The sequence below is a fragment of the Peromyscus californicus genome, unplaced genomic scaffold, assembly GCF_007827085.1.
Source record: "Peromyscus californicus insignis strain IS unplaced genomic scaffold, ASM782708v3 Scaffold_14__1_contigs__length_90479793_seg_2, whole genome shotgun sequence".
In the NCBI taxonomy this organism is placed as follows: Eukaryota; Metazoa; Chordata; class Mammalia; order Rodentia; family Cricetidae; genus Peromyscus; species Peromyscus californicus.
Window position 1 is genome coordinate 5,455,491 of NW_026294436.1, and position 25,814 is coordinate 5,481,304.

A 25,814-nucleotide genomic window follows, 5' to 3' on the forward strand; every position below is an offset into this window, starting at 1 on the left:
GATCCTACTAGATATTCAAGGAGTCTGTCAACTATCTTAAGGGCACCCCTGTACTCACGTGGTGGACCTTATTTATCAAGGAGGCAGGCATACTCCGTAGAGGAGGATGGTGGCCCCACCCCCCACCACAGCCACTCCATTTTCAAATGGAGCACTGCATTTGCACATCTATCCATGTCTCCCTCAGGCATCCCACCCACGGATGGCTTAGCTTTTCATGCCTTATCATCCATAGCAAGGACAGTGGTCCTCCCAGATAAATCTTTAGTTCTGTCAGGTCCCTGTTCAGGCATTCTGCACAGACCAAAGAGACAATTCTACTGAAGTCTAGTTTGCTGGAGCGATGAACTTGAGACCATTTACAGGTGCATGAGCAGTTGGCAGACGCCTATACCACCTAAGAAGAGTCTCTCCCCAAACAATTGTTATCATTGTAGGTATCCTCAAAGACGGGGGTGCCTTGTTAGTCATCCCCTTCCTACCCTCAGCCCCCGCCCCACCCCCACTTGCTGAGTCCCCCACAGCCTCCTGTGAGAGCGTGTTAGCCAGCCCAAGCTGGGAAGGTCTTGGGTGACGATTGACCGCTGCTCTGATTTCAAGAGAACAACCACCATATCATACTCAGAGGACAGAGTTCTGCTCAAAGGCTGCCTCAAGAGTGTACTCCACAAGCAGAGTGGTGGCGCGCGCCTACCATTCCAGCACTGAGGAGACAGAGGCAGGAGGATTGCCACAAGTTTGAGGCCAGCCAGGGCTGTGGAGTGAGAGCCTGGCATTAAGTAAGAGCTGAGGCATGCAGCTTGGCATGTAGGAAGACCAAGCTTCCATCCCCAGCAGCGCATAAACCCGGCACGAGGCTTAGTGAGTGGCACAGCTGTGATCCAGCACACAGGAGCTAGGGGCAGAGGATCGGGAGTTCAAGGCTTCTTCAGCTACATAGAAAGTTTGAGTCTGAGGCTAACTTGGAATACATGAGAACCATCTACGAGAGAGAGAGAGAGAGAGAGAGAGAGAGAGAGAGAGAGAGAGAGAGAGAGAGAGAGAGAGAGAGAGAGAGAACCACACTCACCAGTTCTACCAGGGACCAATCAGCTCAGCTCTGGGGATAAAATGCCCATTTATTGGGAGAGCAGAAAGCAGGGCTCTGGCCAAAACCACTTTGTCTTCAACAGCAACTTTTAATCCCTTTGTCTGGCGAGTGAAATCAGTTCCCAGAACACCGAGGTTATTAATAACTTTGGGACCTTTTCCCAGTCTCAAATTCTCAATTGGCAGAAGTCTCTGGTTATCCACTCCTGGATGCTCCTGTTATTTAGAGTCAGGAAGTGACTCTCTCCTCAAGAACCTGTACTGCTTTTTATCCTGCTTGGAGCTGTGCAGTGACCCCTGCCCCCTGCATACCTCACCCCACAAGGAGGCCCTGCCTGACCTTGAGGTTCCTTGCATAAGGTAAGTGTGCGGCTGCATCTTTGTTTCTACGTCCAGTGTGCGCCTCCCTTCTTACACTGCTCCTCACTGCCAAGTGCAGTTCAGAGTGTTGACCAGGAACCAGGGAGCCGGCCCGATTTAGACTGAGGTCACTTTGAGCTGGCTCCTCCCTTCGTGCTGGGCACAGGCTTCCTGGCTTCCTGGTCATCTGCTGGGCAGGTCCTACACAGGGCCGAGGTCTCAATCTGGGGGCCTTTTAGTGGACACTTCTTCCAGAGAAACTGGCCTGGGAGCAGCATAAGTGCCTGTCTTTCAGAGGGCACCTTCTCCTCTCCATCTCTTCTGTCATCCTTCCTGAGGGCCCAGCCATGCCCATGCTCTCCCAGAATCTCACTGCAGCCTCTCTGGTCCTCATCTGCTTTCTCAGCTTCTGCAGATTCACCTCTGCTTACAGCCAAATGGCAGGAGATTGTCCCAGCACCCTAACACTGCTGGGCACAGTGGGGCACACAGGCCTCCTGTCACTTCTAGCCAAAGCTGTTAGCTGGGCTGAGAAGTAAATATGAGAGCATGCTGTGGGAGGCCGAGTGGTATGGCTGGAAAGGAAAGGGACTTGCATTAAGGGTAGCATCACTGCGGCCTGGGGAATGACTCAGTAAAGAGCTTTCTGCATGAGCTTGAGGACCTGAGTTCAGATCCACAGCACCCATGTAAAAGCCGAGCACAGCTCCTCACTTCCCCACACTGGGGAGGCACACATAGAAACATCTCAGGCCTTGCTGGCTGGATACTCTAGGCAAGTCGCTGGGCACCAGTTTCAGTGAGAGACCCTGTCTCAAAAAAAAAATGAGGGCTCCAGCGCCACTTTGAGATCTTTGGCAGCAGTTAACTCTGCAGCTCATACACGATTGAGCCTGTATGATAATGAGTATTCAGAGATGGGTAATACCTGGTGGGTGCTCACCAACCTAAGACAGAGCGCCTGTGTGGCCTGGGCAGGCATCTCCATGATGGGTAAGGTGACCTGCTGACGTCCCATGCAACCTAAGTCAGAAGCTCATTTTTTTTAATAAAAGGGGGGACCTGTAGGTCCCTGGCCCCCGTTTTGGGTAACTGTTGCCTTGCTTGCTGACCTTGACCTTGATATCCTCTCTATGCTAATTTCCTGCCGGGTTCCACCCTCCTGAATGCTTAAGGGAAGTTCCTTGTCTGTGTATCCTGCATATTGGGCATTAACAGCTTAGATGCAAGATTGTAAAACATCGGTAGTGAACTTCTGCCCTCTGGGGTTCTCCCATTGTGCTGTAAGCCTGTATTTAAGATCTCCTCCCTCCTTCAATAAACAGCATTCGGCATTCAAAAAAAATGAGGGCTCAACTAATAAAACACTTGCCCCACTTGCCTGGTGACGTGAGTTCAATTCTTGGAGCCCATTCAAAACTGGAAGAAGAGAAGCAATTTCTCAAAGTTGTCCTATGACCTCCATGAACATGTGGTAGCCCTTGTGTGTCACACACACACACACACACACACACACACACACACACACACACACGCTAGCAATAAATTGAAGATGCTGGAAAGGTGGCTGCACGTTGGCTGCTTTTCTGGAGGACCCAGGTTCTATTTCTAGCACCACATGTCAGCTCATGACCGTGTTACTCCAGTTCCAGTGGATGCCTGCTTCTGCAGGCACTGTATGCGCACAATGCTCAGACACACATGTAGGCAACCACTCAAACACATACAATAAAAATAAATAAAGTCTAAAAAAATAATAATAAATGTAAGTCAATAAGGTACAGAGTATTGAGGAAGATATCTGACATCTACATCTCTGGTCCCTAATTTACACACACACACACACACACACACACACACACACACACGAACATGAATATACATATTACACATATCACACACTCATGCTTTCATGCATGCAAATAAACAGACAAAAAAGTGTGGTACTGTGGCTCTCCAGCACCAACCTCATCTTTCTCATGAGACCTCTGCTTCCTAGCCACCAGACCGCATCAAAGCTTCATCCATCCCTCACTCTGAGCTCATGTCACTTTTTCTGTACATCTTTCACTATGGTAAACTGTACCTGAGTTTACCATCTCAACCTTTTTTTTTTTTTTTGACAAGGTCTAATAATCAATTCCTAGCCCAAGCTACCCATGTACTCCTGACTCCTCTAGCTCCACCTCCCAGGTACTGGCATTACAGGTGTGTATGTACTACTGTCTTAGTTACTGTGTTATTGCTGTAAACTATGACCAAGGCAGCTTATAAAAGAAAGCGTTTCATTTGGGGTTTGTGTACAGTTTCAGAGGGTTAGTCCATGACCACAATGGGCTGGTGGTCCTGGGTGCTATAAGAAAGCAGACTGAGCAAGCCATGAAGAGCAAGCCAGTAAGCAGCACTCCTCCATGGCCTCTGCATCAGCTCCTGCCTCCAGATTCCTGCCCTGTTTGAGTTCCTGTCCTGACTTCTCTCAACGGACTGTGATATGTAAGCCAAATAAACTCTTTCCTCCCCATGTTGCTTTGGTGATGGTGATTCATTACAGCACTAGACACCCTAAGACAACCACTAAGCCATCTCTGCAGTCTGTGCTCTATTTTTATTTATCTTGAATTTATCTTAGATTTACTTAATTTTATGTGCTTGAGTATTTTACCTGCATGCACGTACACGCACCATGTACATGCCTGGTGACCACGGAGGTCCAACGAGGGCATCAGATCTCTGAAGCTTAAGTTACAGATGGTTATAAGCTCCCAAGTAGTTGGAGGGTGGGTTTGTACTTCTAATTTTTCAGCCTCCACCTCTCAAATGCTGTGATTAATGGTATGAGCCACCACACCTGGTTTATGGGAGACTGGGGACTGGACCCTGTTTTTGTGCATGTTAGGCAAGCGCTCTACCCACTGAGCTACGGCCTCATTTAATTCACCAATGCACATGATTTGCCACCTGGGCCAGTGCCAGTTTGGAGTTGTGGATTCAGAAAGTGTGCTAACGGGAGAAAATGTTCCCATCGAAGATGAAAACAATACCAGTCAGACAACGAGCATGTCCTCTCTCTAGCCTTCCACCCATTCTCAGAAAGAGAATTGGCAGTGGGGCCAGATGCCTGCATTGCTGATGGGAGCGGATGCTGGCTGACACTTTGGAGAAGTGTGTTTTCAGTGAATGTCAAGAGTGCATTTGGGGGCTGGACAGATGGCTGAGCGGTTAAGAGCACTGGCTGCTCTTCCAGAGGACCTGGGTTCAATTCCCAGAACTCATATGGCAGCTCAAGACTGTAACTCCAGTTCCAAGGCTTCTGACACCCTCACACAGACATACATGAAGGCAAAGCACCAATGTACATAAAATTAAAGAAAAAAGAAGAATGTATTTGTACCTTCTGAGCCCATACTTTAACTCTGGAACTGCAACCCAAGGCAAGAATTCCAAATAGAAGAGATACTTTCTTTACCAAAATACTTTGGTTCACGTTTTTTTTTTTTAATTTTATTATTTAATTTTTGAGACAGGGGCTATGACCTAGAGCTTGTCATGTAGAGCAGATGGGCAGATCTCTTTAAGTAGAGAAACAGAGACTAAGGCAACTTTGCAAAGAAAACAAGAAAATTTGTGAGATCGGCCTGCCTCTGCCTCCCGGTGCTGGGATGACAGGCATTTGTCACCATGTCTGGCTCTGATTTTTTTTTTTCCTGTAATTGGGTGTCTGAGTGGGATGTGTGTGCCACTTAGAACGTATGGAGGTCAGAGGACAGCTTTTGGGAGTGTCCTTCTTGTTGAGGCAGGGCCTCTCTTGGGGCTTCTGCTGTGTTGTGCTCTGGACTAGCTGGTCCAAGAGACTGGCCGTTTTCTGTTTGCCACCACCCATCTCACCTTAGCAGTCCCTGGATTACGGATGCAGCCACCACATCTGGCTCTTGTGGGTTCTGTGGGTTGAGCTCAGGTCACCAGTCTTGGGCAGCAAGTACTTTTACTGGGTGAGCCATCTTGCTGGACCTATTTTTATTTATTTACTTAGAGATAGGATCTCACTCTTGGTAATGATCCAAACACCTAATTAGAGGAGAATAATGATTTGCGGAAAGTTTGTTATGATACATGGTTGAGTAACTGTTGGTGAAATCAGGGTAAACTGCTTAACCCAGTCTTCATTACCGGGCTTGATGAGGGCTGCAAACCCAGACACACCGCAGTTTTAGAGGAGGAAGTCACCGGTCTGGGTGGTTGAGCATTCACCAGTCTGACAGGAATAACTATTAACGAAGAAGAGGCTTTGACTGATGCCACCAGCTTCACAACCTGCAGATGAAATTCTAAACAGTCTTACTAAATAAGAAACACAGAGCCAAATGCAGAGTTAAAAGTCCAAGAGGTCAGAGCACTAGCGAAGAGCCTTTAGCTTACCAGTCACTGCCATCCTTCCCCTGAGAAAGAGACCTACTTCCTGTGTGTATTTTTATTGACTTTCTGCTCTGCCTTCTCATTATTTCTAAACCCAACCACCTGACTTCTTCGTCACTGCCTGTCTGTACAGACCTCCAGGTCTCTATGGTTGGTACTTGGATTAAAGGCGTGTGTCACCAAGCTGGCTGTGTCCTTGAACACACAGACTCTGCCTGCCCTGTGATTGGATTAAGGGCATGTGCTACATCTGCCAGACTTCTGCTAAAGGGCTTGCTATATTAGCTCTGACCCCCCCCCCCCAGGCAACTTTATTTATTAACATACAAATAAAATCACATTTCAGCACAAATAAAATATCACCATAACAACCAGAACTCAGGATACCCCAAATGTAGCACCCAGCCACCTCAGTCAGGTTTATAAAGGCAAACAACACAAAGTTACAGTTTCATCTTCTTCCCATGCAAGCAGAAGGTCATCTCCCAGAAAACAAGCTTTTGTTTACAAGGGCAGAAACAGCAGTTGACCTTTTAACCTACTGTGTGCATAAGCAACAGTTTTGTTAAAATTGTACAAGACTGGGCAATTACAAAAATCAACCTTTAACAGCCCTGTACATTTGGAAGTCCAGTTTTGCTTTATAGTTCTCTTATGCACAGAAAATTTAAACTTTTTTTTTTTTTTTTTTTTTTTTTGGTTTTTCGAGACAGGGTTTCTCTGTGTAGCTTTGTGCCTTTCCTGGGACTCACTTGGTAGACCAGGCTGGCCTCGAACTCACAGAGATCCGCCTGGCTCTGCCTCCCGAGTGCTGGGATTAAAGGCGTGCGCCACCACCGCCCGGCTGAAAATTTAAACTTTTAAACATAAAATTGGTCATCAACATAACGTTAGCCATCACAAGACAGAGTGCCAGTTTAATGCCAGCCATCTCTGCACGACAGGGCAGAGGAAGTTTTACACACATATACATATATATGATACATATATATATATATATTATATATATAGTGTGTGTGTGTAGTAGTAGTAGTAGTAGCAGTAGTAGTAGTAGTAGTAGTAGTAGTAGTAGTAGTATATAAATTGTCTATTATACCAGTGTTAGGGTCCGAGAGAAGCCCCCAAGAAAGACCAACAGTCACGTATGCATTAGCAAGAGCGTTTATTGTTTCCAACTGGTTGGGGTGGCAAATATCGACCCCGGAGGGAGGCCGCAAGCTCCTTTTAAGCAGAGTTAGGGGAATTCCAGGGAGGAGGGATTAATCTGGTGCTGATTGGTGGAGGAAAGATTAGTCTGGGGGCTGATTGGTGGGAGGCTCCAGTGGTTAGGGACCTTCTAGCTACAGGGTGGGAAAAGCTATCTTTAGCTAGCAGAAGGCTGGGGGGTGCCTGCTGGGCCAGCAGAAGGCTGGGGGCGCCTGCTGATTGGTTGCCCCTGAGTTGTGGTCTTCCTGAGAACTGCTTGCTCAGCTCTAGCCAGTTCCAGTAAATTGAAACTAAGGCCTGGTCCCTGGCAGAGCTGTTAGAAACCTGCCATGGCTCTGGTCTGGTTCCCCGGCCCTCTCAACCAGACTATGCTAATAATTGGAAAATCAAGAACAAGCCAGGTATACTTTGTTAGTCAATAATATTGTTGGTTTGGTATGGAGATCTTGCTTAGAAATGGGGGAGGGGCCAGGTATGGTGACACAGATCTGTCATCCTAGCACTGAGGAAGCTGAGTCAGGAGGTAAAATGGGGTAGCTGTTCCAGCTTTGCCCTGGAAGGACTACCCCCATTGAGGCTTCTGGTAACTGTCACACCTATGAGGCGGGGCCGAGACAGGACCCCTTAAGACCCGAGATCTGGATGTGCTGGCTCTCTTGGTTCCTGGATCCTGGACGCTGGAGGTAGACCGAGTAGAGTTCTCCAGAGAACACCCCCAGACTGCGCTTACCTTTCCCAGACCCTGTAATCTATCCCTTCACTTGTGAGTTACCCGACAAAATAAACCTCCCTTTTTAACTATGTGGAGTAATCTTTATACTTCCACAAATAAGGAGGATTTGCCAAGTTCCAAACCAGCCAGAGCTACATACTGAGACCCTGTCTCAAACAGTCACACACACACACACACACACACACACACACACACACAACAAATAAGTAATAAATTGAGAAAATAAAATGAAAGAAATATAATTGGGTTCCACAATGATAGAGTCCTTGCCTTGTTCACTGTTCAGCTCTTGTGTCATCTCCAGCACTGAAAAGAAAAGAGACAGAGAGGCAGTGTTTTCATCCCAGCCCTACCTGCCAGCCCCTTGTCGGCCTCCCATGCTGCACTACCTGTGAGAGCTGAATTATGGCTCATCAGGTAAAGCATTTGGCTCAAGGCTGCTAGCCTGAGTTCCAGCCCCAGAGCCTACCTCCAATAGGGAGAAGAAATGAAGGAAAGAAGCTCCCCAAGTCTTTCTTTCTCTGACTCCACCCCACCCTCAGTAAAGTGCTTTCGTAAAGAAATAGCATTCCTACCTAGGAAGAGGAGGAGACTGAGCATTAAAAGAGATTGGGGTCCAGAAAGCTTGTCCTGGGGAGTACGAGCATTACTCATTCTCGTGGGTAAGAGTGTTGTGTAGCGGTTTCCTCTGAGACTGAAACATCCTATCCTGCAGGAAAGCTGCTTTAAGCAGGAAGGTAAACAACTCAAAATAGCTTCAGGAAGTCCCTGAAACTCACCAGATTCACTAAGCCTCTCCCTGGGAAGCTGAGAGGCAAAGCAGACTGAGAGGAGAAAGCTGGACTCTCAGAGACCTGCTGCCTGGAAGAAGCAGAAACCAGCCTAGCTTCCTGGAAGAGGCTTAGACCACAGTCTCCTGGAAAGGCCACTCTCCACTCTGTTGAGCTGCCTGCAGGCTGTGTGGCAGGCTCCAGGTTCCCAGCTGTGTGAGCTGTCATCCATGCTGGGGTGGGCCTCGGTGATGCAGCTGTCTGTGAGTCTTTTCTGCTCCTGTAAGTGACCCCTCACCCATACTCCTGTAAGTAATCCCAGTAAAACTCATCGGTTCACCAAGGTAGACATTGGTGGTAACTGTACTTTGGTCTGTCATGGGTTCCCTGTCTGGGATGAGTCGATATGTGTTCCGACTCCCCAGGAAAAGTTTTGTCACACAGCACAGAGGGATCTGAAGTTTTGAATTCCAGGCATACCTCAGTTCACACAGTGCCCAAGCTGCCTGTGCACTACCTCTTCCTCACTGTACCAGCTTTCTTTTCCCTCTCTCTCCATCCCTCCCTCGTTCTCTCTCTCTAAAGATTTATTTATTTTTATTTTATGTGTATGACCGATTTTGCTCTCATGTATGTATGTGCACCATCTGCATACCTGGTGCTCCCTGGAATGGAAGTTACAAATAGTTGTGAGCTGTCAAGTGGGTGTTGGTAGCCAAACCCAGGTCCTCTGGAAGAGCATACATGTTCTTAACCAGTGAGCCATCTCTCCATCCCTCCCTGAAAAAAAATTATGAATTTATGTGTGTGTATCTGAGTGTGGGTTTATGAATGTGAGTGCAGTGCCCTCAGAGGCCAGAAGAAAGCGTTAGATCCCCTGGAGCTAGAGTCACAGGAGGTGACTCCACCTAATGTGGGTGTTGGGAACCAAACTCAGGTCTTTTGCAAGAATAGCAATTGCTCTTAACAGCTGAGCCATCTCTCCAGCCTCAAATTTATTTTATTTTTAAGTGTATGCACGTGTATCTGTTTGTTTGTTTGTTTGTTTGTTTGTTTGTTTTTGAGAGAGGGTTTCTCTGTGAAACAGTCCTGGCTGTCCTGGAACTCACTTTGTAGACCAGGTTGGCCTCAAACTCAGAGATCCACCAGCCTCTGCCTCCCGAGTGCTGCTGGGATTAAAGGCGTGCGCCACCACCGCCCCCTGTACGTGTGTATCTGTATGTGGGTATGCACATGTGAATGTGGGTGCCTGAGGAGGCCAGAAGTGTTAGGTCCCTCTGTCTGGAACAGTCAGTTATGAGACACCTGAAGATGGTTCTTAGAATTGAACTCTGATGCTCTGAAAGAGCAATACTTTCTCTTAACTGCTGAGCCTTCCAGCCATCTGTCTAGACCCGTTCTTTTTGTTTTGTTTTTGAAACAGAGTTTCTTTGTGTACTCCTGGCTTCCTGAAACTTACTCTATAGACCAGGCTTAAAAGTGTTGCAGCTTACCCGGGTGTTGGTGGCCCACGCCTTTTATCCCAGCACTCGGGAGGCAGAGGCAGGTGGATCTCTTTGAGTTCGAGGCCAGCCTCGTCTCCAAAGCGAGTTCCAGGAAAAGGCACAAAGCTACACAGAGGAACCCTGTCTTGAAAAAAAAAAAAAAAAAAAAAAAAGTGTGTTGCAGCTCTTCGGGGGTGGGGGTGGGGGTCTCCCCAGTGGAAATGTTATGTTGCAGTTCTGAAGGGAAAGTTATCCTGGCAGCCTGCAGCCAAGGAATACCATCAAGTCACACCAAACAGCAAACCTCATATAAGAGATTTATTGGGAAAGACACAAGAGGACAAGAGGGTGGCTGCCTCTGCTCAGGTGAGAAGCAGTGGGGAACTGAATGGGAGGCCCGCTTTAGGGTTTCTTGGCGGGGGGGGGGGGGGGGGGGGGGGGGGGGGGGGGGGGGGGGGGGGGGGGGGGGGGGGGGGGGGGGGGGGGGGAGCTTTTCCAGGGTGAAGATTGGTGGAATTTCAAGTCCTGAGCTTGGGTCAAACTCAGGAATTGGTGGGATTTTGAGCTCAGGGATTGGTGGATTTTCAAAACCCAGAAGTTAGCTAGGACTTTTTACCCTACAAGGCTGGCCTTGAATTCAAAGATCCTCTTTCCTCTGCCTCCCAAGTGCTGGGATTAAAGGAGTGTGCCATCACATCTAGCTTTCTCTTTTTCTTAAAGCTGAGTCTCATTTGGCCCAAGCTGGCCTTAAACTCAATGTGTAATCAAGGACACCCTGAACTTCTGATCTTCCTGCCTCTGCCACACCTGGGATTACAAGTGTGCACTATGAAGGCCTTTAAAAAAAAATTATTGCGTTTATTAACTGATTGTGTTTGTGCAGAGGTCAGCCTGCTGGGATTCTCTTCTTTCATCATCAGTCCTGGTGGCAAGCACATTTGCCGGCTGAGCCAGCTCACTGATGGGGATGGACCCCAGGGCTTCATGAATGTGTGAGGCAAACACTCTGTCCACTGAGTCACATCCCCAGCTCTCTATTGTGTGGGAATGACTGTGACCTCCTTCTAGCTCCAGGGACCTCGGTGAGCTCTTTACCCAGGACTCCAGGAGTGAATGTGTTAAGTGAACAAGTGGAAATGACTGGTTCTTCAGGCTCCACCGTGGTCTCTGGCTTGCTTTTCCTGTCTGCCTCCCAGGATCAGCTAGACACCAAGTCTTTCTGAGGCCTTGGAGAGAGCAGTGTGGCTTTGCTTATTCATTCGTACACCCATTCATCCAACTTGTGTTTGCAGAGCACCTGCTACATGCGGGAACTATTCTGGGCATCCGGGAGTTAGTGGTCAGCACAGCAGTCAAACCTCTGCCTTTGTGAGATTTCGTTGTAGACGAAATTCTAAACAGTCTTATTAAATAAGAAACACATAGCCAAATACAGAGTTAAAAACCCAAGAGATCCCAGCACTACCAGAGAGCCAAGACTACCTTTAGCTTACCAGTCACTGCCATCACTTCCCCTGAGAGAGAGACCTTCTTCCTGTGTGTCTTGTCTTTTATTGCTTTCCTGTTCTGCCTTCTCATTGGCTCTAAGCCCAGCCACATGACTTCCTCATCACTGCCTGTCTATACAGACCTCCTGGTCTCTATGGTTGGCACTGGGATTAAAGACTCAAGGGTCACCACGCTTGCCTGTGTCCTTGACCACACAGAGACTCTGCCTGCCATGTGATCAGATTAAGGGCGTGGGCTTCCACCACCTGACTTCTATTTCTGGCTTGCTAATGACCTCAGATCTCCAGGCAAATTTTATTTATTAGCATACAAATAAAATCACATTTCAGCACAATTAAAATATCACCACATTTCATCATGTGCTAGAGAGAGATGCCACAAAATAAATGAGGAACTGTGTCGGGACTTGGATAGGGCCAGAACAAACTTTGGGAAAAATAGATGTGGGGTACTGTATTAAGTAGGATGATTGGGAAAGGCTTTTTTTTTTTTTTTTTTTTTTTTTTGGTTTTTCGAGACAGGGTTTCTCTGTGTAGCTTTGCGCCTTTCCTGGGACTCACTTGGTAGCCCAGGCTGGCCTCGAACTCACAGAGATCCGCCTGGCTCTGCCTCCCGAGTGCTGGGATTAAAGGCGTGCGCCACCACCGCCCGGCTGGGAAAAGCTTTTGTGAGCTGGGCAAAGGCCTGTAGGAAGGACAGAGCAGGCCATGGTACAAATCGGTAGAAGAGCATGCCAGAGCAGACGAATCCAGTACCAGTCAGTCTTGAATTTCAGATGAATGTTAAATACTTTCTCAGGTACCGGGGAGAAGACTCAAGTGCAAGCATGTGGACTTGACTTGGTCCCCCAGATCCCATGGAAAAGGCCAGGGATACCTGGAGTCCCAACGTTCGTATGTCTTCCACAGTAAGGTGGTTGGGGCTGGCTGATTGCTCAGGTAAAGGCACTTGCTGCCAAGCCTGGAGCCCGAGGACCTGCATTCCATCCCCAGGATCCAGAGATGGTGGTGGGAAAGAGTCACCTCTCCCAGGTTGTCCTCTGACCCCCACTTGCACATGTACCCCTTAATGTAAGTCTCAAACATTACCTAAGATGCTTATACTAAAAATCATCCGAAATTCAAAGAAAAAAAATTTGGGGGGACACAGGGCATTACTGTTTTTACCCTGGCTGCCCTGGAACTAGCTCTTTAGACCAGGCTGACCTCAACCTCACAGAAATCCACCTGTCTCTGCCTTCCGGGTGCTGGGATTAAAGGCGTGTGCCACCATCACCCAGCTCGAAATTCAAATCTTGATTTGAATGTTTTGTGGTTTTTTTAAATTTTTTTGAATAGTTTCTTAAAATGAGAATATCTGACTACTGTCATTTGAGAAACATCCAACAAAAAGTTCAGATAAACGATAAGGAAGCTGGATGCAGTGGTTCCTGCCTGTGACTCCAGGACTTGGCAGGGCAAGGAAGGCAAGTCACAGAGCTTGGGCTGCACGGTGAGTTCTGTGAGATCCTGTCTCAAAAGTAAAACAGCAACATGGACTGGAGACCAAGTTCAGTTGACAGAGTGCTTGCCTAGCGTGCATGATGCTGAGTCCCATCCCAGCACTGTAGGAAAGTCCAGCTGCTGGTGTCCCGATGTGGTCCCAGCACTCAGGAGGTGGAGGAAGTCCAACATACATACCAAGCTTGAGGACGGCATGTATAGCCCCTGTCTCAAAAAAAAGCAAATAGAAAAGTTTTTGTTGTTTGTTTTATTATTTATTTGAGACGGTGTCTCATATAGCCCTGGCAGGTCTCAAGCTCACTAGGTAACTGAGGCTGGCCTTGACCTCCTGGTTCTCCTAGGGCTACCTTCCTGGGCAGTGGGCTACAGGCGTAGGCCACGGCAGTGGGGTTAAGAGGCATTCTTTAAGGAATAACACACATGGAGAAGCCAACCTAAAAACAACTGCGAGCCTACACCCTCTGAGGTAATCGTGACTAAACGCCAGCTGCCCCTCCTTTTTTGCAAGCAGGCACCTCTGTGCTGTTTTCCCAGGGCAGTCCCAACAGTGACAAACGGGGTGTCTTCAATCCACAGGGATCTGTTCTCTCACGGTGCTGGTTACAGGATAAAGACGAAGGCGTCACCTGGGCCCCACCCTCTCTGAAGACTAGGCAAGAACCTCACTGTTACTGTAGCTCCAGTGGCCACAGGCATTCCCTGGCTCCTGGCAGCACAATGCCAGTCTGTGACCCCATTGCTGCATCATGTTGTCTGGGTCCAAATTAAACTGTGTGAGTCATTGGATTACAACATGCAGGAGTCCAGGATGACTTCAACCCAACGGATACCAAGTCCCATTCCTAAATAAGGTCACATTCCCGGATCCTGGGGATTAGAACTTTGATATATTTTTCTTGGGAACACAATTCAATCTGCAGCACTCAGTGCCAAGGACACCAAGCCATCTTTGTTTCGGGAATGTAACAACTTCTTTTGGTGGGGGAAGACTTAGGGAGGTGCTTCGGTGGGTAAGAGCATGTCCTGTGCAAGCCGGAGAACCTGAGTGTGAATTTGCAGCACTCGAGTACCAGATGTGACCATTCAAGCCTGTCCCATCAGTGTTGGGAGAAGGGGGGAGGCATATGGCTGGGACTTGCTGGCTACTACTCTAGAAGAAAAGGGAACTCCGTGTTCAGTGAGCAAGCCTGTTTCAAGAAAGGAAGTGGATCTGGGTATGCACACTTTTAATCCCTGCACCTGGAGGGGTGGGTTGGCAGAAGCAGGTGGATCTCTGAGTTCAAGTCCAGCCTGGTCTACATAGATACTGGACAGCCAGGGCTCCATAGTGAGATACTGTCTGAAACCTCTTCCTCAAAACAAAACAAAACAACAACAACAACAAAACCAAAACAGGTAAAGAAAGTGGAAAGTTCAGTGGTAGAGCATGTGCTTAGAGTTCCATCTTGGGCACCAAAACAGACAAAACCCCTTACTAAAGAGCTACCATAATTGAAATTATATGATGCTGGCTTAAAGACAGACAGAGGATACTTGAAGCTCTATTCTTGCCTCCAAGTATATATATATACACCCAGATCTCTCTCTCTCTCTCTCTCTCTCTCTCTCTCTCTCTTACACACACACACACACACACACACACACACACACACACACACACACACCTTGGATGAAGACACAGTATACTTCCAGCATTCCAGAAATCTATATCCTATCCCATCCCAGTCATTACTGCAGTGTTTGGGAATCCTCCAAGGGACCTTGACTTCTATCATCAATTGTAATTCATGGGTTCCCACAACGTCCCTCAGTTACAGTAACTGAGAAGAACTCACAGAGCAGCTAAAAACTGCCATCCTCAAGGCTGTAGTTTATCACTTGGTAGATGCAGATCCAGCTAGACACCGGAAGAGAAATGTGAGGCTCGGTGCGGGAGCCTTCGGGCCGACTGCTATGGCTTCCAGTTGTCCGCACTTCAACTTCTCCAAGTGGCAATATATGATGGCGCACACCAAGTATTGCCAACCAGGGCAACTTGCCTGAACCATGTTGAGGACTTCTCTAGGCCTTGGTCTTGTAGACATGCCTGTTACATACAGGGCTGACCCGAGGATCTGGTCTCACCAGAGAAAAGCAGGAACTGTGACCTGCTTCTTTCCTGGTTGTACTGGCAGTCTGGTTAAAAATGAACTGAGCACTGGTGTATAAGTTTATTTGATTTTTCTCAGTTCTATCCCTGTCTGTCTGTCTATCCTTATGCCAGCATCATATTATTTCAATTATGGTAGCTCTGTAGTGAGGGGTTTTGTCTGTTTGGGAACCTTAAGCACATGCTCTGCGAGTGAACTGGAGGGAGCTTGGTTTAGTTTTGAAATTAGCAACCGTGAATCTCCTAACTCTGTTCTTTACTTCTAGGAGTGTTTGGGGTTTCTTGGTGCTTTGCATTCTCATATTAATTTTTGAAACAGTTTTCTAATTTCATCGAAGAAGCTGGCCGGGATTTTGATGGGGACTGCTTTGACTTTGTAGATAAATCCAGAGATCTTGACACATGGTATCTTTTCATTAAGTTTTGCATTGCCTTCCTTCACCAGTGTTTACCTCGTATACTTCTTTTTTGTTTGTTTGTTTTTTGGTTCTCTGTGTAGCTCTGGCTATCCTGGAACTCACTATGTAGACCAGGCTGGCCTCAAACTCACAGAGATCCACCTGCCTCTGCCTCCCAAGTACTGGGATCAAAGGTGTGCACCACCACCCAGCCCTCGTGTACTTCTTTTATTAAACATGATCTTAAGTGTTAGTTGCTTTGATCCTATTACAAGCGAAATGTAGGCGCTGAGGAATTGGCTCAGTGGATAAAGTGCTTCTTGCACAAACATGAGGACCCGAGTTGAATCCCCAGCACCCACGGCAGCATGTGTCTATAACCCCAGAACTGGGGGAGGGGAGCAGAGACAGATCTTGGGGCCTCATTGGCTAGTCTAGTCCAAAGGACAAGCTCCAAGTTCACTGAGAGACCCTGTCTCAAAAAATAAGATGGAGGCCGAGGAAGATACTTAATGTTGATTTCTGGCCTCCACACATGTGCACACATATCATATGCATATACACATGTATACACAACACACACAGTACAATAGATGTTCTAATCTGTATAGTTTCCTAAGAAGAGGACATTGCAAAGATTCCAGGTGGTTTTGTGGATAGGAGTTCAAAGAGTGAGTTGTCAAATTAAGTCCTAAGACTAGCAGGACAAAGCCTGAATGACCAGTTTTGGTCATTCAGACCAGAAATGGCTAGTTTTCAGTTTGTCACTAGCCAGGAGTAAGGACCATGTGCATCTCTGAGCTGCTCTGGCCTTTAGCCTCCTCATAGTGAAATTAGTGTGGGAAACTGTCTCTGTCAGGGCTTCTATCACTGTGATGAAACACCATGATCAAAAGCAACTCGGGGAGGAAAGGGTTTGTTTCATCTTATGTTCTAGGTAACAGTTCATCACTGAGTGAGGTCAGGGCAGGAACTGATACAGAGGTCACGGAGGAGTGCTGCTCTGGCTTGCTCTTGTGACTTACCTGGGCCTGTACCCAGGACCACCAACCCAGGGATGACACCTCCTACAGTGAGCTGGTTCCTCCTACATCAATCAAGAAAACACACCACAGGTTTGCCCATAGGCCAATCTGGGGGGGGGGGGGCATTTTTCACAGTTGAGGTTCCCTTTTCTAAAGTGACTCTAGTTGTGTCAAGCTGACAAAACCAGCCAGTATGGGGGACTAAATGCCATGTATTTGTTTTCTCCACATAGCTGATTTTATGACAGAATTTGAGATTCTGCCAAAAAGTTCTTTGGTCCCTTTATCTGTAATTTTTTTTTAATTTTTTTTAAAGATTTATTTATTTATTATGTATACAGTGTTCTGCCTTCATGTATGCCTGCAGACCAGAAGAGGGCACCAGATCTCATTACAGATGGTTGTGAGCCACCATGTGGTTGCTGGGAATTGAACTCGGGACCTCTGGAAGAGCAGCCAGTGCTCCTAACCTCTGAGCCATTGCTCCAACCCCTACCTGTAATTGTTTTAATAATGTTTTAAATATATACTGTTGGACAATGATTTTTTTTTTTTGAGACAGGGTATCTCTGTGTAACAATCCCGACTGTCCTTGAACTCACCTTGTAGGCCAGGCTGGCCTTGAACTCACAGAGATCCGCCTGCCGCTGCCTCCCAAGTGCTGGGATTAAAGGCGTGCGCCACCACTGCCCGGCCACCTGTAATTTCTATCAAACTGGTTGAACAAACAGACACTGGTGATCCCCGTTTCGGATGCTAGGTTTTTCATACACTGAGGGAAATGTGTAAAGAGTTTGATGACCTCACTGACACCAGGTGGAAGTCCTGGATATAGACTAATGTTGTCTTTGTAGCTTATACTAGTAGTTGTCTGTTGGTTATATAGTAAAAATTCTGTAATACAAAATTTTGTTTGGGGGAAGGGCTAAAGAGGCCTCACCCCTCCCTGAAGAGGTATAGGCAGTTCCTGGAAGGAGAGACATTTTCTCCAGTGGTGTTCAGGCTTTTGAAAATAACCCCTCACCCGTGCTCCCATGAGCACCCCTAATGACACTCACTGGGTCAGAGACTCATGCACAGGAACACACAGACATGACAGGAGAGGGCAAGAACCAGCACGCGTGGGAGGGGAAAGAGGGTAACGGAGGATGAATGTGACTGAAGAACATTTCATGCTTGAGTGGAAGTGTCATAATGAAACATATGAGAAGTGTCATAATGAATGTACTAGATTGTATAATTAAATACAGGTAATTAAATATGCTAATAAAACTTGAAAATGTGTTTCTGCTTTTCTCTTGGTTAGCACTAGAAGCCTCTAATTTGTTTTCTGAGACTTGGAAAATATTTTTGTTTAAATTGAGATGTGCTATTGATAGACAAGGAGGGAGCCATTGATTTAAAATGCTCTGTTGCCCAGAGTCAGAATATGGCCCCTGCACCCCTCTTCCTCTCCCTGGGACAGAAAGCCGAGAAGCCATGCTGTGGCTTCCTGCCTTTTGAGACCGCTAGAGAAATTTCCAGTCTTATTCAGTACCGGGCTCCATACACACCAAACCAGACTAAATCACAGGATAAGAGGCTTTCTTCCAATCTTTCCAAACTTACAGAAGTCAGACAGCCCCCTTGGGGGATTTCCTCAGAAGGCCTTTCCTAGTCCCCCCATCATGTTGTCCATGGTAGCAGTGTCTCTTCATCCTTTATCTAAACTGTCTATCTTAATAAACTCATCTGTGAATGCAAGTTTCTCTTCTGCCAGCAACTCCCAAGTACCCGGCAGTTGCTTCCCAAAGTACCACTCAGAGGCTTATATTAATTATAAATGCTTGGCTGATGGCTCAGGATTATTACCAGCTAGCTCTTACATTTAAATTAAACTATGTTTCATATCTACGCTTTGCCATGTGGTTCGTGGCTTGTTACCTCATTTTCTACATGTCTTGCTTCCTCGGCAGCTGGCTGACTAGTGTCTGCCCCAACTCTGCCCTTTTTCATCTCTGTCTTCAGTTCGATTGTACTGCCTAACCTTATTCCGACTCACCATTGGCCAAGCAGCTTTATTATCAACCAGTGAGAGCAACACATATTCACAGCACTCATCCCTGGGTTTTAATAAAACCCTCCCCACCAGGGCACATTATTCTGCTTCTAATGTGATATGTACTTCTTCATAATGCTTGCCCAGCTCAAGGCCCATCATGGACCCCATGGCCACTAGGCTCTGCCTCTTAATAAAGATTATTTTGAAGGGTAATGGTCTGTTTCTTTTTTGACCAGTCTGCTCTCATAATTTGTTATAGCAGTAGCATCTCACTTTCAGAATCTACACAAATATAAAGTATTAAGTTCAGTAAGGTCAGAGATATCAAGCCTGCTTGCTATGTTCAAGAGTTGGTCTCAGAAATTACATGTTGGAATCAACTGAAGTCAATATAATTCACATGGTGTTTGAATCCAAGAAACGAGGCAGGCAACATAGGAAGGTTACATATTACACAGTTAATGGTAGGCAGAATGCCTGATCTTGGGTACGTTACAATAACAATGCTTTGTGGTAGAGCAGTGGTTCTCAACCCTCCTAATGCTGTGACCCTTTAATAGAGTTCCCCATGTTGTGGTGACCCCCCAACAATAAAATTATTTTCATTACTACTTCATAACTGTAATTTTGCTACTGTTATGAATTGTAGTGTAAATACCTGTGTTTTCCGATGGTCTTAGGTGACCCCTGTGAAAGGGTCATTTGATGCCCAACAGGGGTCAAGATCCACATGTTGATAACCAGCATGGCAGAGGACAAAGTTACATGAGTGAAGACATGTAACATGTGGGGAAGTGCTATGATTACATCACTTACAGAAAAAGGTAAATTTGGGGAATTGATAAAAATCAAAATTCAGGGCTGGTATGATGGTTCAGCAGGTAAAGGTGCTTACCATGCAAACCCAACCACCCAGGTCAAATCTTTATAACCCAGATGAAGGTGGATGGAGTGGGAACAATCCTCAGAGTTGTCTTCTGACCCTCACATGCAGGCTGTGGCACATGCACCTCCACATCAGTGCACATTTGAAGATTAGTTTTAAAGTCTAAGCAGACCGACGAGAGAGTGAGGCTCCATGCCGTCTACACTATGATTTACTTAAACTAGAGAAAGCAGCAAAAGTAGTAAAGGTGGCACAGATAGAGGTTGAGTGTCCAAAGAGAAGATGTATTGAAAACAGAGAAGACAAAGGGGTTGTTGTTGGGTGTTTTTTGTTTGTTTGTTTGTTTTTGTTTATATATATTTCTCTATATATCAGTCCTGGAACTAGCTCTGTAGACCAGGCTGGTCTCAAACTTACAGAGATCCACCTGAGCTTATTCTTAATTATAAATGCCTGGCCTTAGCTTGGCTTGTTTCTTGCCAGTTTTACTTAAATTATCCCTTCTACCTTTTGCCTCTGGGCATTTCCCATTCTCTTACTTGTGTAAATCTTACTCTTACTCCATGGCTTGCTATGGAGCTGGCTGGCTGGCCCCTAATGTCTTCCTCCTCCTCCTCTGGCTACTTCTTTTCTTTTCAGATCTCTCCTTCTATTTATACTCTCTGCCTGCCAGCCCCACCTATCCTTTTTCCTGCCTTACTATTGGCATTCAGTTCTTTATTTTATTAGATCAGGTGTTTTAGACAGGCACAGTATCACAGCTTCACAGAGTTAAATAAATGCAACATAAACAAAAGTAACACACCTTAAAACAATATTCTCCAACAAAGAATTCTATTCATAAATAAGAAAATAGAAATAACTAGGAGTAAGGATGAGGCATGTAACTCTGCAGCATGCGATTCTGCAGCATGTAACTAACTTTGCAGCATGTAACTAACTGCAGCATATAACTAACTGCAGCATGTGACTAACTCTGCATTGTATAACTACAGCACGTAACTAACTCTGAAGTATATGACTCTGCAGCAAGTAACTAACTCTGCAGCCAGCATGTAACTAACTGCATCGTGTAACTAACTATGCAGCATGTGACTAACTCCGTAGCATGTAACTCCGCAGCATGCACAAGCTTAGCACATGGGGCTCTGGCTTCAACCCCCAGCACAAATCAACCATGAATAAACACCAGGTAGAAAATATGTTAAATACAAATCTAGGAACCATTCTTAAAAATTGAGATAGGGTCTCACTATGCAGTCCTGTTTGGCCTGGAACTCATTATGTAGACCAGGCTGGCCTTGAATTTACAAATATCTGCCTGTTTTAGCCTTTCAAGTGCTGAGGTTGAAGGGGTGCACCACCACACCAGGCTTTTGGTTCGTTTCTTTTTTCTTTCTTTCTTTCTATTTATTTATTTAAATTTTTTTAATTTTTTTTTTTTTTTTTTTGGTTTTTCGAGAAAAGGTTTCTCTGTGTACCCCTGCCTGTCCTGGAATTCACTCTGTAGACCAGGCTGGCCTTGAACTCAACAGAGATCCTCCTGCCTCTGCCTCCTGAGTGCAGGGATTAAAGGCGAGCACCACGACCACCCAGCTGTTCAGTTCTTAAAGTATCATTTCATCTTTTTTTTTTTTTCCTTTTTCTTTCTTTTCTCTCTCTCTAAGTCCAAGGACAGTTCTCTTTGAATTTAACAGAACAGTCCAGGATATGCAAGCTGTGAGCCTTGGCAGCTGCCCAGAGGAGGAAGATGGAGATGAGGGATAGAGAAAGCCATGCCCTTTGAGTTAAGCTTCATGGTGGGGAGCTTTAGAGAAATAGTACATTCAAAGCACCATGGACAGCACACTTAGGCTCTGGTTGGCATTGGAAAGATGAAGGAGAGAAGAAAAAAGAGAAGTAACATGTTTCTGAATCAGGAAGGCAGGCCGGAAGAGAGGCAGACCCAATAGAATCTCACTGTGGATCGGGAGTATCTGTGTGGAAGGTAGGGTTTCTGGGAAGGAAGAGTACATCATCTCATTAAGGAGATAAAGATTCTTCCTATCTCTTCCATGTACCGTTTCAGCTGCAAGCTGGCAGAGGGAGGGACTCCTGCTTGATTTATTAATGAGGCAGACACAGAGAGAAGTGCAATGTGTAAGCATGGAAGCAGCAAAAATCCCCATGCACCATGACCCTAGGCTTACAACAGCGAGTTGGAATTACCTCTTTTTATGATTTATTTATTTATTTTTTATTTATTTATTTATTCATTTATTTATTTATTTATTTATTTATTTATTTATTTTTGGTTTTTCGAGACAGGGTTTCTCTGTGTAGCTTTGCGCCTTTCCTGGAACTCACTTGGTAGTCCAGGCTGGCCTCGAACTCACAGAGATCCTCCAGCCTCTGCCTCCCGAGTGCTGGGATTAAAGGCGTGCGCCACCGCCCGGCCTGATTTATTATTTTTAGTTATGTGTATGTGTGGGTGTCTTGAGCATTTGTCACATGCATGCAGTTGCCAAAGGAGGCCAGAAGAGGGCGTTGGATTCCTTGGAGCTGGAGTTACAGGTGGTTGTGAGTTGCCTGATGTGGTTCTGGGAACTGAACTCTTGTCCTCTGCAAGAACGGTTCTTGCTGTTGACTGCTGAGCCAGGCCTGCAGACCTGAGCATTGGAGCTATTTTATCCTTAACACTAAGTGAACAAACAGAGAGTACACCATATCCCCATCAGTGATGATTGGTCTGGATTGGCCACTCAACACAGGGTTAGAATCACACAGGAAGAGAGTACCAATAACGGACGGTCTGGTAGACATGTCTATGGGATGTTGTCTTGACTACATTCTTGGAAATGGGAAGACCTGCCAAATGCAGGTGGCATCGTTCCCTGAACTTGGGTCCTGGACTGATAAAAAATAAGAAAGTGAGCTGAGCACAGGTACACACACATTCCTCTTCTCTCTGCTCCTACCTGTCGATGTCACTAGTCGCTTCCATTTCCTGCCTTGATTTCCCCACAGTGACAGACTGTAACCTGGAATCGGAAGCTAATGGGCCCTTTCTCCTTCAAGTTGCTTTTGCTGCTGTAGTTTATCACAGCAACAAGAAACGAAACAAGGACACACTCCTGTTGTTCGAATCTTAGATGATCTTTTAATAAAAAACTCAGAGCCAGATATCAGGGTGAAAGCTGAAAGGTCAGAGAAGCAGAACAATATATCACCACACACTCCGTTTCCTTTGTTTGGTCTAGAACAAACCCAGGGCCTTGTGCACGCTGGGCAAAGGCATGAGTACTGAGCGCCATCTCTAGTTCTGTTTTTTTTTTTTTTTTTTTTTATCAAAGCAAGAACAGTTTCATTTTCCTCACTTGGTTGTGTGTTAGTGCCCCCAGGATGTGTCTCTGTGTGTGATGGGCCATACACCACAGCACACTATTTTTAGAGACACTATTTGTATAACTCCAAGTAATGGTGTTAAAATGGGAAGAATAAGGGGTACTAGGAATGTATTAGAATAAATAGCCTTCTGTCTCTCTTTCTCCTCCCTTCCCCCCTCCCTCCCTCCCTCCCTTCCTTCATTTCTTTCTTTCTTTCTGGTGACAGTCTCACTGTGTAGTCCTGACTGGCCTGGAACTTGTTACATAGATCAGGCTAACCTCAGAAAAAGATCTGCCTGCCTCTGCCTCTTAAGTGCTAGTATCAAAGGTGTGCTCCATCACACCCAGCAAAATAGCCTTTTTCAAATGAGACTTGGTCTAAGTCATTGTTGTAGTTTACATCATGTTATAATGGGGAACTTGTAGTTTTGTTTTGTTTTTTTCCCCTTTGGTTTTTTGAGACAGGGTCTCTACATATCCCTGACTATCCTGGAACTTTCTCTGTAGACCAGGCTGGCCTCGAACTCACAAAGATCCACCTGCCTCTGCCTTTCGAGAGCTGGCATTAAAGATGTGTGCCACCATCATCTGGCCAGTTTTTTTTTTCTTTTTGTCTTTCTTTTGTTGCTATGTTTATTAATTTTGTATGTGTGCATGAGCACACACACACACACACACACACACACACACACACACACACACACAAAATCATCTCTATACACATTTGGAATTCACAGAAAAACTTGCAAGAATTGGGTCTTTTCTTCTACAATGTGGGTCCCAGGATCAGGAGTGGCAGCAAACACTGAGCCATCTAGCTGGTCATCGTTTTGTTGTTGTCCAACTTTTTACATTTAGTATTGCTGTGTGTTCATGCACGTTGGTGTGTATGCACCCGTGTTTGAAGGTTGGAGGACAGCTTTGTGCAGTCAGTTCTCTCCACCTTTTTGTAGGTTCTGGAGCGCAAACTCAGGTAGTCAGGTTTGCACAGCAAACACCTTTACGCACGCAGCCGTTCTCTCAGCCCCGTTTTGTTTGTTTAAGGCTATCGCCTTTTTGCTTTCTGGGCTTCCTTTGAGACACACTCACTAACAGCCCCTTTGTGTGTTGTTCGTATGGCATCCTCACACATATCTACCACTGTAGTACCTGTATAGCCTAGAAACTTGATTTATTTCCTTTTCCCCGTACTAAACACTTTCTCTAGATATAAAAATGTCTTTTGAGATGTGCACAGCTTAAATTTTAGTAAAGGAGAAGCTAATAGATAATGCATAAATGAAAACACATTCATTTGGTTTTGAACGCCTCAGATGGTTCTCTGCATTTGCGAGGTCCGGTGTGCTTTGGATGGGGTTTGTTCTCAGAGGTCTGAGTTCTGGCAGCTGGGTCTCCAGTGTGTCATTGCCGAGGTGGTGGGACCTTCAGGAGGCGGGCCCTAGTGGGAGGTGGCTAGGTAACGGGGAATGCTGCTCCACAAGTGGATTTGTACACTTCTTGTGGGACTCTGGTTAGTTTTCTTGAAAGCGAATTGTTAAAATAGAGTAACCCAGATCCCTGAGGATTGCTTTCTGGCTTCCCCACCGGATCCTGCCATCTCACCTGGGTTCCCACCATGATTCCGTGTGGTGGCGCCAAGGGAACACCCACCAGAGGCTGAACAGATGGGGCCACCTGGTCTTGGGTTTCCAGCTTCCTGGACTATGAACTAAAGGAATCTTTCTTCTTTTCCTTTCTCCTACCCTCCCCTTTGTGGTGGTTGGATAGGAATGGCCCCTATAGGCTCATAGGTTTGAATGCTTAGGGAGGGGCGTTAGGAGGTGTGGCCTTGTTGGAGTAGGTGTAGCCTTGTTGCAGGAAGTGTGTCACTGGGGGGTGGGCTTTTGGGGTTTCAGAAGCCCAAGCCAGGCCCAGTGTCTCTCTTTCTGCTACCTGCAGATCTGGATGTAGAACTCTCAGCTACTCTCCAGTACCATGTCTGCCAGTATGATGCAATGCTGACAGTGGACTAAACCTTTGAACTGTAAGCAAGGCCCAATTAAATGCTTTTCTTCTCTGAGAGTTGCTGTGGTTATGGTGTCTCGTCACAGCAATAGAACGTTCACTAAAACTCTCTCTCTCTCTCTCTCTCTCTCTCTCTCTCTCTCTCTCTCTCTCTCTCTCTCTCTCTCTCTCTCTCTCTCTCCCCCCTCTCCCTCTCCCTCTCCCTCTCCCTCTCTCCCTCCCTCCCTCCTCTTTCTCTTTCTCCCTCTCCCTTTCTCCTCCTATTTTTGAGATAGAGTTTCATGTATCCTAGGCTAGCCTCCAACTCACTATGTAGCTGAACATGACCTTGAACTCCTGTTTATACATCTACTTCCAGAGTGCTGATATTGCAGCCAAGTACCTCGATACCCAGTTAATGCTGTACTCTGATCAAACCCAAGGCTTCCAAGTGAGCTATATTCTTCAGCCCAGCCATCCCCTTATAAAAATAAATATCTACCCTCAGGTGTTTTATTCTAGAAAACTGACTAATAACCACAGCTTGGTCATTTGTCTAGGTATGCATTTGCAAGCTATCATGGGCCAGTGTGACCTGGGAGACTTCACTGATAGCATTCAAAAGGGAATCCCCATATTTATTTTCTGGTAGTGTACTTAGTCCTCCCTAGATATAGAGGATGGTCTTAAAAACATCTGGAAAGTTGTGTTTCACATGCCAGACAACAGGTAATGTTTAAAAGGCTTATTTAGGGCTGGAGGTGTAGCCTTGAGTAGAGTGCTTGTCTAGCATTCATGAAGCTTTGATTTCCATCTTTGGACACACACACACACACACACACACACACACACACACACACATCTGCCTGTAGAACCAACTGAATTTGTCACACTTCTTACA